Genomic DNA, 18,303 nt, shown 5'->3' with positions numbered 1-18,303 from the left:
AAAATGTTAATTAACCTTCTATTCATTGATCAATTTCACCATCTACTATCATGAATCTTCTACTCTCTTGATGAAAAACCAAGCTTTCTACTCTTGAAATAAATTAGGGGAATGTTGGCTACTAGGAATGTGTTGCCCCACTTTTTACCGTAGTCCAATTTTGCAAAGTGGAGGATTTAACTCGTATTGTGTTTAGGCCGGTCGAGTCAGTTGGTCTTTCCTTCCTCAAGTGTTAAGTTTCTCCATCGGGTTTCCATCTTTTTCCTTTTCCCACATTATATAGCCAGGCAGGTGTTCCTTATTGTCATGAGTCATGCAGGTAATCTAGATCCTTACTTGATGAAGATTCTTGAATAATGCTACCTCAGATGAATGTACTTGCAGCTCATTTGATCCGAGTATAAAGAAAGTTGAATTGGCAAAAAATCAAGTTTCTTCTTCTCCTTAGCGGGTTTCCGCACCCCGAAGGTGAAACTCTGCAGAGATCTATAAATGTTATTTGTAGGTTGAATCAAGGAAAGGTGAGTCATAATATGGATGGATCATTCAAGTATTATCGTGTTTTCATAGTGGGAATCACTCAGAACTCACCAGGATGATCAGAATAAGCATCGGTGGAAACCTCAGAAATAGCTTCTCCTTTGGTGGGTTTCGAACCAAGAAGTAAGTTTTCTAAAAAGGCCTAAATAGAAGGGTAAAGTTACTAGTGGGCCCCATTTTTCACTTTCAAAACCTTTTTTATGTTTTCCAAAGGCTTATAGTAAAGTACTTAAGGCAGAAAAGGTAAAACAAAAGTGTAAGCGAAAAAATGGAAATCGCCTTCTCCATTCCGAGTTTTCTACCCTCAAGAGCAATTTTTTGCATCCAATGAAAAATGGCTACTGCAAGCATGGTAAGTGTTTGAATTGATCACTAGATGTGTTTGGGATAGAAATGGAAGCAAATTAGTTAAATTTGTAAGGATATTTTGAGCGAAATCTAGCCAAGCGGATTTTTCCCCAGGGAGTACTTCGTTCTTGTTTTTTCGAAACTGGGTGAAAATGGAAAGGCAAGTCAGTAATAAAGGAGAGTTACCATTGGGCCAACGAAAATAGTGAAATGACAAAGAGAAATCCTTTAAAACCCTTACATTTACTAATCCAATGGATTTATCCTTAAATTCGCTCGTGTGGCACGGATTGTGGAATTTAACGGGTAAATTAAGGGTTCTTATATAAAGAAGAACCTAACAGAATTTCAAATCACCACCTTATTGTTATACTATTATATTGAATAGTGCTTCCAAAAAACTTCAAAGTTTAGGGTTTGTTTCTTTACATTATCACAATTGTTGAATTTCTATCATTCTATATCAAGCAAGATGGCATCAAGATTCTCTAGTTTTGATGGGCTGGGTGGAATCAAGTCAACATGGCAGATTATCTATGATACTTCGTTACATTTCTTTGTTGTGCAAGATTTTTAGAGAAGGTTAAGAACTGAGCTGATTCACCCTATAACGAAGAAACTCTGAGGAAGTGGATTGGTGGAGGTAGCTGGGTTTCCTATCACAGTACAAGCTCTGAAACTAGTTGTCAAATGTATTAATCATTACAACCTGGACACCAAGAAGATCCTATTGCCTAATCAAACGGTATTGATTTCAATTCATAGGCAAGCAGTGGTGAACTATTTGTGGATTCCAGAACAAGAGGAGTTCTCTAAGCTAACAATCAGAGGAGCCATGTCTGAATTCTCCCTAAGGAAGATGGTGTGGCAGAAGGAAATCATGAACTCTTGGTTCCAAAAGCCAAGGGGAGCAAAAAGTAAGGTCCCTAAAACCCTGTTTGGCATGGATCTTAAGCCCAAAATTGTGGATATTTTGGTCCTCTTGCATTAACTAAAAGGTGAGGCAGAAGCGCTCAATTTTATAGAACAATACTTCTTTATGGTGCAAATTATCTACTCAAACACACAGTATGTTGACTAGGCATTTGAAGTTAGTGAACATCTTTCTAGGGCTCTCAGTGCAGCCAAGTTTTATAATTCATTTTATATGTCATCTTTCTTGATATATATGTTGGCTTCCCTACAATTGTGGCTAGGACTCTCCAGAATAGAGAATTTTCCCGAAAATGTAAAAAGCTATGAGTTTTATCCATGCTTACAGTTACATAATAGCTATGCGGAGTGTATCCGGGTTAATGATGCATTCACTATGAGAATCTGCAGGGAACTCCAAGGGTGTCCGGAGTGGAGGTTCAGCCCAAAAGCAATGGCGGTCATCAGCCAGTTTGGCTATTATTTTATTCAATTCTCATCTTTCTCTTATTTGCATCTTGCAGTGTTTGACGAATTTCCCCTGAAGCTTCCTAGATATCCAGATGATATGATCATGCTCATCGAGATCTTTAGGCAAGCAATCCAAGTAAATGTGCTGAGCACCAGTTTGAGAAAGAAGGGGTATGAATTCCCCATAAAAGTTGGAGCTTATAGTTGTGAATCTAGATCTGATGCAAAGAACATACTTAAAGCATTCGTGAACAAATACAAACTAGAGGAGTATGAAATGATAAGGCCCATGTTTGATCCAAATGGGTATGCTAGAGATGTGCTTCAAATTGGAAGCATCATCAAACATGTAACTACTATAGAAGATTACTAGGCTGATTGCAAAGATGAGCTAGAGAGCCGAGACCGTGCCTTTGCTAGACTCATAGTAGATCAAATAAAGACCTATGGAATTGAGTTGGATGTGGAAGGGCTAGAAGATGATGGGAAAAATATGTATAGTAATACATATTTGACCAAATTGAGAAACATCCCAATCAACTCCAAGCCGTGTGTAAATATAGAAGAAGCTATTGATGTTATGATGGCCCAGATCATCAAGAGAACTAGGAAATGGGCTGAGTGGACAGCGAAATAAAGCCAGAGCAGGAGCAAGACTACTCAAGCTTCTCCAGTGGCTGCTACTCCCACCTCCTCTCAAAGCGCCACACCCAGTGTTACAACTTCGGCTACTCAAGGGCCGACTCAATCTGCAAGAGGAGGTGATCAACCCCTCGAGAAGAATATTTTAATAGCTCTAGCTTCCCAAGGAGGTTCTCTACCAGTGATTGGAGCTTAGGCCGGTACTGAAGAAAAAGGGACAGAAGAGCCAAAAGATGGAACCACCACTCTAGCCTCGCCTCCTCACACCACTCCAACTCCATCTCTACATGCTACTCCAATTCCATATCCCTGTGTTACCCCAGTTTCATCTCCTCATCATAGCCCTACTCCATCTGCAGGTGCTTCTCTTTTGAAACCAACTAGTTCTCCCATCAAGATAGTAGAGATTGGAGATGATAAGAGAAACAGTAGTGAGTCCATTGAATCTGATGAAGCTGCAAAGAGAACTCAAGAAGAAAAGAATGTCTCAGGTTCATCTCGGCTCCTCTCTCAAGATTTGAAGAACCCCTTCTCTGCAACAACAGTAGCAATGACTCTAGTAAAGAAGAAAATATTTAGCATAGAGTCACTTGGAATGGCTTCTAAGGTGATTGGTACAGAGTCCTAGCTTGAAGACACCTTAGAAAGAAAAAGAAAGAGGAAAGATGAAACTGTTCCTACAAAGGATGTTGTGTCTCAAGCGGTACGCTCTTGGTCAGCCATAGTAAAAGCTAAGAAGCAAAAAACTTTGTCCATACTTGGGCAGGATCTAGAGACCAGACATTTGACTATGGAGATTGCAAAACCAAATAAAGTAGGGCAGATTGAGGATATGACTCCTGAAGACTTCACTCTGCATTCAATTGATCTTGGAGAGGCCAGGCATGATACAAAAGTTGGCTTATGGAGATCGGGCAATGAGATAATAGAAGGTCAGTTAGAAAAACTCAAATTATCAAAGATTAAGATGAAAGTTGAGATAGAAGAACTCAAAAGATTCATCAGGCAGCAAGTTGTTCCATTGGCAATCATTACTGGTGTGCTTGCTACTGAAAATCCTACAGTAGAGGAAGTGCAAGCTTTCATCTCACAGCTCTAGAAAGATAGACATTTTGGTTAGATTGGAAAAGAGTGGATTGATAAACTCAATGTAGATGGAGTTGCTCTGATTGGTCAAATTGGGAATGTTATCCTTCGATTGGAGACTAAGAAAGATAATATCTCATCTAATCAACACACTCTGACTGCGGAGAAAGCAAGATGTGATGAGTGTATTTCTCTCTTGAAAATGATTATCCAAATGAAGAAAAAGGAGGCGGTTGAAGTAAAAAAATTGAAGAAAGGGACTGAACTCCTGTTTGAATGGCTCCAGGGTATGCAATTCAAGCTAGAGATGATTCAAGAAGCTAAAAAAGGACTCAAGGAAATAGAAGATAAAGTGAAGAGAACTCAAGATAGGGCATTCGAATTGATGAAAGGATTACACACTGAGCCACAAATTAGCGGTCAAGGGAGAGCCCTTATTGGAGTGGAGATAATGAAGAACAACTTCTCCATGTATTTAAGTAACCTGTCAAGAATGGTGTCAAGTGTCCAAAATAGAGTGATAAAGCTACAGACACTAGGTGAATGCATACACAGATCTGCTGAAGAATTGACTAACATCTAAATTCTGCGAATGAGTTGGCTCGAGAACATTCAAAATGGCTCTTAAGAGTCACTAATGTACACGTGCCTAGTCATGAGGAATTAGTTCCCATTATAGTTTCCACTAAGGCATATAGGGAAAAAGTTGAAAAGAGGAAGAAGTCTAAATGATTCGATGATGCCTCCTTTTCACTTTCTTTTGTAGCTTCAACTGATTTTGTAAATTTTGTAATATGACAAACTGGCATCTTGCCATTTGTCTCCTCACAAGATGAATCGATTAAAATTCCTATTGTAATGGTCATCTCTCAAAATCTATATGTATGAAGTTGAATGATTAATGAAAGGTCGTCAAATTTTTTGGTGTAAAGTACTATTTTTTGCAAAGACAATTGAATGGTATTTTATTTCAAATCATTTTCTGTTCCAGTACGTATTGTCATTAGTTAGTATTTCCTTTCTGTATCATAGAGAACTAAGGAAGAATAGAGTTTCATTTCCCTTGTTTTCTAGAATACCAATGAATGTAATAAGTATTGTTATAATTCATTTGAAGAAAGAATTCTATTAGTTTTTCCCGATTCATCAGTTGTAATTTAGATTTGAGTTTGACTTAGTTTAGCATCAGTTGATTATGTGAATGGATTTATGGATTCATAAGATGTGTGGGTACATGAATTTGTTTCTCTATTGAGAAGTTATTATCTGCCTGAGTTGGATTTAATTTAGGTCTAGCTTGGTTATTCCTCTACTGTTCTCAGGTTAAGAACATACCACAAAGTAGTTTAGGAAGAAAAGAAAATTCATTGCAAATTTGTTTTAGGGAGCTGTACCTATCAATTCAGAGGCAAGCTAAATTATTCACAAGAGGCTTTCCAACTATTTATGATCAAATATTGTTCTTAATTGGGTAATAAAGAGTAATAATACAAAAGAACAATCTGTTTACCAACAGAATGAAAAAGATTGACCCCACAACATAGAACAAAAAATACATAGCTATATTAAGGATAAGTAAATATAAGCTATGAAATACAAAACTTAATCAAACCCCTATAAATTTCAATAAATTAAAAACTCTTTATGCGAAAAGTATTTTTGGAAATTGAATCTTAGTAGGCATAAGACACACTTGAAAAATTTATAACAGGAAATTTTCCAAACAAGGGTCTCATAATCACCCAACAAACAATTTTCTAAACAAGGGTTTCATAATCACCCAACAGACAATTTTCTAAACAATGCAGACAATTTTCTAAGCAAGAGTTTCATAATCACCCAGTAGATTATAGTGAAACATTAGAAACTCAAACCAATATGCAAAAAGACTTCTAATTTCATGTACTTACAAAGCTAATTCACTCCAAAATAAATAAACTCCATTAGCAATAGAATAATTATATTAAAAATTGCTATCCTAGACCAATTGCAAGCTCTGCGTACAATTTTCACTTACCTTGAAACAACTCCAATCCTGCTATGAAATATACTTTGACATCACTGTTCATGTAAATTTCTTGCTTCACAAGATTGGCAAGCACAATAATGCCATTGTCATGGAATTTGCAAATGGAAAAAACCCACCTTCAGGATTCCATTCCCAAAAGTTTATTTCCCACCTATGGCATTGGACCTAATAAAAAATGCATGTCCCTTGTCATTTCCTTTTTTATAACAAGAGACACAATGCATCATAGTTCCTGCCTAATGTATAATGGTTGTAGAGGTGTAGATGAGTGAGAATCTAAATTAACATTATGAATGCATTAATTTTTGCCTAGAAATGCCCTTATGATCTGATAGGATTGCTCATATTTTTTGTTAAATTCTCATCCTAGAAATGCACTTGTGATCTGATAGGATGGCTCATATTTTATTGTTAAGTTCTCGTGCTATATTATTATATCTTTGGGCATTTAAGCCCAAGAATAAGAGGCCAAAGTCCCCAATATGGCACTATGTACTTAATATCATACTACGATCAATACATATGCTTTAGACAAATTTGCACCTTTTACATTGACAACTTAAATTATGTGCAATGAGGAAAGATATAAATACCAATATTTGAATCTTAGAACTCGAAGAACTGATGAAGCATTTGGAGTATCACATTATATGTTTAAGCATATCATGCATGCTACTAGACAACCATAGGTAGTTGGAATAACTCCCCCAACTATGTATTATTCTCATCTTGATTATCAAATGGAACTCACACTATTTTTAATCATTAGCACTAGACAAAAACTAGGATAGAGATAAATAATAGTATACAACAATAACAATGTAAACATATATGCAGAGGAAAAAAGGATAGATAATATAGAGGGGGAAGAGGAAGAGAGATAAAATAGTAAGATAGAGTGATACCAACATAAGTTGTGTGTGTGTGAGAGAGAGAGAATTAAATATAAATATTTTTCTTAATAAAACAAATAGTCAAAATAAAATCATGGTTACAATAAAGAATTAAAATATATTATATTTTAATTAATGAAACGAAGAATTTAATTTTTATATTAAAACTCACATTTCTATAAGAAAAAAATGAAATGTATTGAAATATAAAAATATTTTATAAGTAAAACTAATTGTTTAATTTTACACAATTAGAGAAGGTTTACTATTTAATGTTTTGTATTTCCAATTTTTTTCATAAAATCAAGTAATTTTTAATTATGAAATAATATCTATATAATTTAATATGTACATTTGTAAATAATAAATAGATGTAATACATATAAATTTGATGTTGATGAATAAATATGATGTAATAAATAAGAAATAAAATATAACTATTTAATTTTAATACATAGTTTATAAAAACCTAATAATAATTTATATATCTTTTAGAATTGAATTATTTCTATTTCTTGGTTATTTCTTTAGTATTTTTTTGATGTAAAATATAATTATTGATTTAATATTAAAATATATATTTAAGTTTTAAATGTATTTAAACTAAATGATAAATTGTTTAAATAAAAAATATTAATAATAATAAATAATATAATTTAAAAATTGTAACACTTATCAATTATACATATTACAAACACTATTATAAAATATAATTTAAAAAAATATTGTTTAATTTATTTTTATAAAAGTAAAATAATAGTAATAATTTAACTACTTTTATTAAAAAAGAAAAGTTATAAAAAAAAGAAGAAATTCAAACACAAAGATATAACATATTAAAATTATATTAAAAAGACACATATATATATATATATATATATATATATATATATATATATATATAGTTATAGTTGAACTTATGTATTACATGAAGTTTTAGGAACAAGTTATATCATATAGTCAAAAATAAACATCAATGTAAAATTAATAATAAATATATTTAAAATAAGAAATTAAAAATATTTAATAGATTGTGATAATTAATATTGATTAGACATGTTGTGTGATGTGGAAGATAAAATGATTGAAAAAACAAAATCTTATCAATTTATCACAAATGTGAAAAAGATAAAGTTATAATTAATACATTCATTAATGCAAGATGAAGTTGTTAGAAAATATTTGTATTTTTTGTTGAAGAAAATTAATTTTCTCCCCCACCAAAAATAGTATGGACCAATAGAATGGATGAAAAATGTGATTTATAAAATAATGAAAAATTAGAAAAAGATATAAACATTTGAAATCTCATATAATCTTTTAAATTTTTAGATTTGATTGGTTAGTGTTAATGTTATATTTGTATTGACATGAATGCATAAATATTCCTGCCTTGGCAGGAACTAATAATTTTGTTATTTTGTTAATGAAATCTATATATTTATGTTTTATTAGTTTAGTTTTAATTTCTTTGTATTCTTTCTTTAATCTATGAGGTACTTTTGCCTTCTTTTGTCATAATTTTAGACTTTTATTCTCTTTTAGATTATTTTATGACTTAGGTGTAATTTGTTTGTAATTTTATTTTATGTTTTAAAATTCCTTCATTAAAATTTAACCATTTTCTTACATTTATTTAAGATCTTAAGTCTAATGTTAGCAAATCACTTTTACCCTCTTTCTTTCTTAAACATTCTTAAATTTTTTGTCTTGAAAAAATGTCTTAAATTTGTTTCCAATGTAGTCATGGTATATTATTTTAATAGGCCCCTGATCATGTATAATTGAGGGTAAGAAAGTAAAAAACCATATCTTCATTGAACAAGATTTGAATGAACAACTTATGGAAGGGCATGAAATGAAATGCAAGTTTCAAAAGCTAGCTAAAAATATGGATCACTTGGAAATGGAAAATATAGGACATATGATGCCATCATTTCCAAGTCCTCCTAAATCAATTCCTATTGTAAGTCCATTAATTTTGAAATAGTTATATGAAATAATATTCTTCTTAGAGGGACTAATGAACTTGGATTATCAATCTCTAATGAACCCAAGGATGTTGAGAATGTTTTCTTAATGTTGTAAGGATGTGATGGTTAAGGTGTGTGGGTAGGATCTCAACATTAGGAAGGAGTGGATGGTGAATGTGACTATGCCTTCCATGAAAGGAATTTTTTTTTTGCAAACCAAGAATCCTCTAATATTAAGCTCTGATTATTATTCAAACATATTTTTTGGGTGATTGATTAGTAGTGTTTAACTATATTTAGTCATCTATTTAGTAGTTCTTGTTTAGTTGACTAATTATTAGTGACTAATATTTCATTCACTTATTTAGTCATTTATTCGGTAGTCTATTTAGTCACTTTTATTTGGTTGATCTTGTGATTTTACCTCATGATCAAATGAGTCACTTATTTAGTCACTATAGTTGTAAATTATAAAGAAATAGTAGTATGTAATCAATTTTAGTCATGTGACTAAAAATTTTAGTGGTGTGATTAATTTTTTTATTCATGTAATCACATATTTGCTAAAATGTACCAGTGTTATCTCTCTCCTCTCTTAGTTTCTGTTGTTTAGCCTTTTTCTGGAGGAGTTCACCAAATAACTACATTTGGTCTAAGGTAAGCTTGGAAATGTCCCAATTTGGGATAACAATTTCCTCATCTAAATCAATATCTTCCTCTAGCTCTTTTCCTTTACTCAAAATTTTTGTGTTGGGTTGAACCTTGGGCTCAACCGTCCTCACACTTATTGCTTTTGTACCCAGAATAGAAATAATTGTAGATATGCTAGGACTAGCTGTGAAAACTAATACTATACTTACTAAAGGAATATTTACAGAAATACCCAAAGAGTGCAAAATTGGTTTGCTCAAAATTGAAGTGCTCAAAACTGAAGTACTCAACTTAGGACATCAAATATCATAATATTAGTGCCAAATGCTTCATTGCAAGCATTTTTTTATAGTTGAGAAGGATGGGAAGTCCTACACCTAATGGGACACAAGTCCATATAGGTCAAGAAGAAAGTCCTACACCTAACTCAAAAATACAAGGTGAAAAAGATAAAACAAATAAGGAGAAGGATAGGACTGAAGAGTCAATTTTGACTATGAAACCAAAGGAATGGATAGCTATTTAGACTTTGGTTATGTTACCAATCTCTACATCTCTTATTCCTAATCAAACTCTTCATAGGCCGATTATAAATGCTACACCATTGCAATCATCTAGGACTAGTCTTGACACATCTAAGATTAGAGAAGGTGCATTTGATGGAGATGTCAACTTAGATGAGGTGATTGAACTTCTAAAGTTTGATCTTGTAATAATCACCATAGAAGAGTTGAGCATATTGCAAGAAGCTCTAGCAAGGAATAAGCACAAGGAGTTACTTAGAATGGAGCATAGGAAAAGATAAGTTCTATATGACATCAAAGACATATTTCTTGATGCATTTAGCCTCCCAATACCTAATAATGATAAACCTATTATTGAGGAACTAGTTAATATGGTTGATAAGATCAATGATGTAGACCTAGACACAAATGCTAAACTTTTAGGATGGTCTGAGAGAAGATTTCTAATAAAGGTTGATGAAAATATTTCTAGCGTCATTGTACTAAGATAGGTTCAATTAGAAACCAAGATGGAAGATGTAAAGAAGATGTTATAGAATGTATTTTCTCTATACAAAAATATTTGTAATGTGAATTTATTCACACAAGAAGCACAGAGGGCTATTGACTAGCTACATGGAGATTTAAAGACAATAGGTAATATTATTAAGTTGTCTCCTAGTCAAAGCCAGATTCATTTTCAAGGATTTTTATCTACTCAAGGTCAGCTAGCTGCATTACATGCACAAGATGAAAATACTAGAGCTACCTTGATAAATATTCAAGCCATGTTGACCCCACACATGGAGGTGTTGCACAAGTAACTAGCCTTTGTAGAAACATTCATGAAGAAAGATCCTTATCTTTCTACTCATTAAGGATTCGTGGACCTTGCTATTGAGCTAGATGTTCAAATTCAATATCTAGAGGTAGTGTGCAACAATTGGGATGCAACACTGAAGACTATAATCAAGGTCCAACAAACATTTTTTGGACAAACATACTATTTGTGTATCACCCATTACATAAGTGTCAAAAAAAGGGGGATGATGAAGAATAGGGGTATATTGAAGAAAAGGGAAATTGAGATAGAAAAGGAGAGAACACACAAAGGGGGAGTAAATGTAGAAATAGAGTAAGCCATTAGTTCACACAAATTTACTCAACTCAGGGGGGGTTATGACGTTTTGAGCTATGACTGATAAGTCATTTTGCAAAATTTTGAACATTACAAAAATGTGTATGTGAGATGAGTAAAGAATATAGATTATTTGAGTTATGCCAAAAAGGGTTATATATGCATGATAAAGTGTTTTTTCCACTCATGTGAAAGCGAGAGATTATTGATCTCATTTTGGTTTTGACACATGAGTGACAAAACCCTTAAATTTGTTATTTAGTAAGCACTTAGGGATTCAAATGCTGAGTATAAGCTTTCAAATAGTGCATGCCAAGAAAAATATGCACTATATGCCAAGCACTAGTACATTTTGAGTAGATAGTTAGTGTTGAGTCACTCTAGTGCCAAGCAATTAGTGTATGCCGAGCATAAGTTGTCAGATAGTGCATGCCAAGAAAAATATGCAGTATATGCCAAGCACTAGTACATTTTGAGTAGACAGTTAGTGTTGAGTCACTCTAGTGCCAAGCAATTTAATAGATGTCAAGTGATTCAAATGCCGAGTGAACAATAGATGCTAAGTCATTCAAAGGTCATGTTACAACATTGAAGATATAGTGGATGATGAACATTAGAGGCTTCAAGTGTTGAGTAAATAGTTTTGGACATAGTTGTTTGTAATGGTACAATCTCCTATGTAAACCATTTTTGGGTTAACTTAAGGATTGTTTTGCGATTATAGATAATAAGAATGGATCTATATTAAGAATCCCTATGCAGTACATGTAATCAATCAGATTGAGGGATGTTCTAAGTGGGAAAATGGGTGAATCAAAATCATTGGTGCCTACCTAACCATAGGTCACCTAGGTATTCTTAATGAAGGAAAACCCTAAAACATTGTACGAGCAAAGAGAGTATGCATAGATAAAGCATTCATGGTGACTAAGGAGTTGTAATTGAGATATGAATTGTAGAATTAGTTAGAGAGAATAGAGGAAAGTAGAGAGAAAAAAAGTGATACATCTAATTAGAGAGGATCAAGAATACATTAAGAAAGAGGTGATATGATATCTAGTAGAGAGATGCTAACCAAAGGATCAAGGCTAAGACATTCTAATAGGTGAATCAGTAAAATCTCTTAATCAAGTAGTCCTAGTAGACTTTTGTAAATCCTTTAACAAGGTGCATACTTCATTGTAAGTTGAATTCCTTTAACCAAGAACACTTCTAATAGGGTGTTTAAATCCTTTAATAGAGTAAGATCTAACAATTTTTGTGAGCCTTTAATATGGAATACCTTTCATAGGGTAGATCATAGTTTATGATCAAACATTGTAACCTCCACTAGATACACTTCACAACTATAGTAGTGAAGATTTGTTGGTATCATCCCCATGCTAGTTTTACCTTCTTATTGAAGGGTTTCTGGGTAACCAAATATCTTGTTTCATATGTGTGAAATTTTTGCTTGTTTTCATGCTATGGATGAATATGTTTAGTTTGGTATTTTAGTTTACACGCAAATTGTGAAATGGATCTATGGTGAATGACATTTTGGTTAAATTTTTGAAGTACTGATTCACCACCCCCCCCCCCCCATAGTTTACTTTCCCTATTGTATTTTCAATAGTCTTGATCATCTCTCCTTCCTTTGTACTTTCTTTCCTTTCTCTCATCCTTGTCTTTTCTATCAGGACATCTTGCAACAATATGAACAAACTTGTTGCATGAAAAAAAAATTATAGTTAATTTACCTTTGTATTTACCTCTGCCTCTTACAAATATTTTTTCAATAAGTGCTTCAAGTTCATCAAGCTCATGATCAAAAGTGTTACTATCTTCCTTTACATGTTTGTCTTTTCTCTTTCTAAGAAAAAAATATGACTTAAACATAGATTCAATGGTAGCAGGTGTGTAGTTATCAAAATTAGACATAAGTCTACCAATTACACCTTCCAAAGTCAATTTGTTACCCAGAGTAAATCTCATCTCTTGTATTTCAAAAACCCTAATGGCATATATAGGAAGTAGAGATCTCAATACCTATCACTATTTCCTCTTCAATTGTTCCTCTTGCACCTCAAATGACATTCACACATTCCTTGATTCTTGTGTAATACTATACTATGTTCTCACCTTCTATCATTCTCATTTCATCAAATTTTCCCCCAAACTCTCTAATTTATCTTTTAAGACATTTTCATCTCCTCCATAAATGGTCTTTAGTTTATCCCACATCTATGTTGCACTTTTGCAACTTTTTATGTCATCAAACTTGACATAACTTAGGGCTAAAATAATCAACATTGCTTGATTGTGTTCTTTCATTTCTTTCAGTTGTTGAGTAGTTAAAGGAACAATTTTTATCTTCACATATTCAATTTCCACAAAGTTTATTGCAACATCACCAATACTAGATATGTGTAGCCTCATCAACATTTACCATGAGGCAAATTTATCCTTGTTCATCCCTTTTGTGAGTCATAATATTTAGCTTTAAGTACCTTCAAACTTCTTTTAAAATAAGCATTGGTTCTATGATACCAATTATTAGAATATTTAGAATAACTGAGAGGGGATGGGGGTAGGGGTGAATTAGTTACTCGAGCTCCATTAGTACCAATTGAACAATTAAACAATTAAACATTATCTATTCTGCCTATCATAATGTAACTTGGTCTCTACTATAATCTAGATAACAATATTAACTAGTAGTTCACTGTCCTACTATAAAAGACTTGTAGAATGTAAACATTTGAAATGTAAAACAACATAAACATTCAACAAAAATTTAACACTAGGATTTAATGTGGATACCAAATTTGGGAAAAACTACCAGTAACATGTCACCACTTTTAAATTTCACTCTTCTGAAGTGAGCCCTATTAGGAGCCAACCCTATTAAAGGTTATAATACACACTATTAAATGTGACTTGGTTAGAGGATTTAATTTCCTTGTTAGGTGTGTCCTTGTTAGAGGGCTTTAGAAAATTCCACTAGAATGTCATCTTGCTAAAGGATTTACGCAGAATATCAAGTCCTTAATGATTGGTAGGTCAACCTTTGATTAAAAGGATTTCAATACAAATTTTTTACAATGATTAGAAAGAAAGTAAGAGGGTTTGATGTGTATGATCTCAACTCACTTTGGAGTTTTAGATCTCTATTTAGTTCATGTGTTGATTCCCTACTAAGCCTTTCTTTTCACGTTCATCCTTGATTTGTTTGGTGATCCTTCAATTATTCACCATTCTCTTAAGAACAAACTTAAGCCATCTATGTAGATTTTCCTATCAAACTCAACAACTTTGTTTAATCTTACTAGAGTTACATACAACTTCTTTGTTTTGTTCTCCTTTATATCATCTCATTTTTTTCTCTCTACCATTTTATAAAGTTCATCTATATGCCTCCTTAAATAGGTAATTTTGGTCCATTTCCATTTCTCAAAATCACTTGTGATATGATCCAATAGATTCATTGTATCTAATCACCCTAATCACCATTATATTCATCTCTTTCTTTTCTAGAAACTTCTTATAGAATTCATTAATTAGGTATCTTATCTAATCCTCTCCTTGAAATAAATGATCCAAATCATCAATCCTTATCTTCAACATTCTTTCCATATCCCAAGAAATCAACTAAGTCAGTTGGAAATCATAATTTTTCATACGCATTCAAAATACTATCACTCAATCACCACTAGGTTATAACACTTGATCATCAATGATTTTCTCAACCATTATAAAACTTCTAGCTTGACATCAACATTGTTTAGTCGGTCAATATTAATGTTCATTCAACACTAAATTTTCTTGGCACTTATTGTGGCTCTATTGACACTAGCATCACTCAACATGAACTTCAAGTCCCTTCATCTTCTATTTTATTCCTTGGTCAAGCTTAAGAAAACTTTCTATCATTTCTCATATCTTTATAATGTAAACAATCAAATTATCTTGTCAAAGTCTAACTAATCAAACCTCCACTTTGGCTTCCTTGTCATAACTCAACCTTTCCTCTAGGTGATTTTGTTAAGAGAAACTTCTCAAATCCTCTTCATCAATTAATTAGATATGACATTTAGATCAAATAGAAATATGTCTCACTAGTAGATTTGACATCAATGAAAAAATAACAACTATTTCAATTGTAGTTTCCAATAAGGCCATCCATATATAGGCATTTTTCCACTACTTGGGAAGGTTCTAGACATCAAAACCTAACCCTTAAGACTAATCAACCTTAAAGTTACATGTTTTTTAATACAAAGAGCTGGCTCCAAACAATCATCATTTTTACTACAAGATTTTTGGGTATCCCAATTTCAAAAGACCACAACTTTCAAGTTGTCAAGTCTAATAGAATGATTTAGAATAACTGAGAGGGAGAGTGAATCAGTTAGCGATTCAACTTTTAATAACTTCAAACAACTTAATCAATCTCATTAAACATCTATCTCTATATAACATATCATCAACAAATAAACTTTTTATGTAATTACTTAACTCTTTGTTTCCTATATGTGTCGACTACTAATAAAATAAACAACTATAAAAATAGCATGCATAAATAAATATCTAAACATGAAAATGACACTTTAATACCAAGATCTAAAGTGGAAACCCAATTTGGGAAAAACTACCAAGTAACATGCTACCAAATTTTCACTCTTCTGAAGTGAGCTCAGTCAAGAGCCAACCCTATTAAAGGTTATACAATACACTATTAAATGTCATCTTATTAAAGGATTCCATCACCCTATTATAAGTGGCCTTGTTACAGTAATTTGGATCATTCCAATAGAATGACACCTTGATTAAAGGATTTTCAAAATAACTATTAGGTCAACCTTGATTAAAGGATTTTGACTATCAAAATGATTAGAATATAACATTAGGTTTGATCTATAAAGTAAAAATCACTTTGCAAATTTAGATCTCCATTCTCCCATATATTGGTTCATTGACTGAGCTCTATTCACATTTCCATCACTAGTCTTCTTGGCATCTCCTCAATTAATTACAACTCATTTGTCTCTTCACACTTCTCCTCATCTACTCTTCTCCTCATCACTTCTTCTTAATATTTCCAATCAACAATGAACCAACCTTAGAAAACATCTCTTATGCCTCCTTATATAGGTAATTATTATCTTTTTCCACTTAAAAATCTCCATAGATTTTGGGGTTACATCAGATTCATCAAATCTTTCCATCATTTTTTCTCCTTCTCTTTACTTGATAACTTCTAGAAACTTATGATGAAATCCTTTTCTTTGATCATATAAAAAACTCTATTCATGCATTAAATATGCTAGCTCACCAATCCTTATCATCCACACACATTGACTAATCCAAAAAAATTCAACTATGTCAACCTTAAATTCAATTCTTTTACAAACTATAAATTTTTCTATCACTCAACAATCACTAAGTTCTACTACTTTGTCATCACTATGTAGCTTGGTATATACTTTCTTGCTCAGCCATTACTATGCTTGATCACTACTAACCTTCCTTCATCAACTTGCTAAAAAATAACTATAACTCAACTTGAACTATTTTTTCTGGCTTGTACTTAAGTTCCTTAGTCTTCTAGTCCAATTTCTTTAATGACAAACCAACACTAATACTCGATCATGCTTAGAGTTTAACTCAACTCTTTTCATTTTACTTTTTGTATTCTTTACTTTGTGTAATGATTAGACAATACATTACCTTGTCAAGGACTAAGTTATCAAATGCCCATTGTATTTGATGATAGTTTAACTTCTCATCACTCATCAAAATCACTAGCTTATCTTGTTATCTCTTCTTTTCAAATCCTCTTCAACAGATATGGCACTCTACAGTTTTAGTCAATATCTCTCCAATGGTTAGACAATGTCTTACCAGTAGGTTTGACATCAATGAAAAAATAACAATTATTCTAATTGTAGTTTCCAATAGAGAATATTGGCTATTATAACCCCATTTCAGAAATAACAATTGCTATTCTACTCATCCATATAGTTTCAAACCCCATGTGGGGCTATTTAGGCCTTGAAAATAGAGCCTAAAGTTTTGGTACCAAAATTTCCCACAAAAAATCCATAATAACTTCATACATATGATATAGCAGTGAAAATTTTCTAGTAGGCTGATATATCTAATATGAACATCCATTTATGAAATTAAAACATTCATAACTCACATGACTAACTTACTAAAATAGCAAGCTTCCATGATCAACAATCCTACACTGAAATAGTCCTTATTAAAACATAGAAGTGGAAGTAGAAATATTTTTTTGTGATGCAAGATTGCCCTTACACCCAGGATGCTCATACATCACATTATGAAGTATATCTAGTGAATATATAGTATATAGGTGTAAGTGAATAAATAGGTGAGAGTACTTATGGCATGGATATTTTTAATCCAAAAATTCATAGATGACTTTACACAATCAATACTTGTCACTAATGAAATAGATATAGATTGCCATTTTGATAATCTGACTTGTACATTGTTGGAAATATAAGAGGAGTAACAGAGAGGGGAGGGGTGAATCAGTTACAAAAAAATAAATCCCAAATCCCTTAGATGTCAATATAAATCAAATTCTATGGAAACTCAACTTTGCTGAAACTCAGAAAACATACAGGCAAAATGTTGTAACTTAGTAAACACTAAAATAACTCAAAAAATGTTTAAAATGAAAATCATAAGATATTTTCTATGATTAATATTACTTTAAGTTAGTTGCAAAAACATAAGAGAAATAGCATGAACACAATTTACACCAAGATTTAACGTGGAAACCCAATTTGGGAAAAACAACCAATTGCAACTAGTTAATGGTTTTCAATCTTCTAAAGTGATCCCTCTTAGGAGCCAATCCTAGTAAAGGTTACAAAACACACTGTTAGGTGTGAACCTCTTAGAGGCTTTACAAATAGTTTTTAGGCTAATCCTATTAAGAGATTTAGATCATTGCTACAATGGTTAGAGAGTAACAATGAGATGACATGATTTCTAATGCAACTGAATTGCTGATTATAGATCTCAATTCTGACTTGCATACTTGATCCTTCTTTATTGAATGTATCTTTTCATCTCAACAAGGATAGCTTTCTTATCCTTC

At 32.4% G+C, this 18,303-nt stretch overlaps 1 pseudogene; it reads left to right on the top strand.

The window, feature by feature from the left end:
* The first annotated feature begins 874 nt into the window (after nucleotides 1-874).
* The window catches only part of LOC149536606 (potassium channel KAT2-like), a 111,680-nt pseudogene continuing 94,251 nt past the window's right edge, over nucleotides 875-18,303 (top strand).

Source organism: Cupressus sempervirens, chromosome 10 (assembly GCF_028749045.1).
Source record: "Cupressus sempervirens isolate cs-2001-9-10 chromosome 10, ASM2874904v1, whole genome shotgun sequence".
NCBI classification, from domain to species: Eukaryota; Viridiplantae; Streptophyta; class Pinopsida; order Cupressales; family Cupressaceae; genus Cupressus; species Cupressus sempervirens.
The sequence above is the reverse complement of the archived record's forward strand: the minus strand, read 5'-3'. Positions and strand labels throughout refer to the sequence as shown.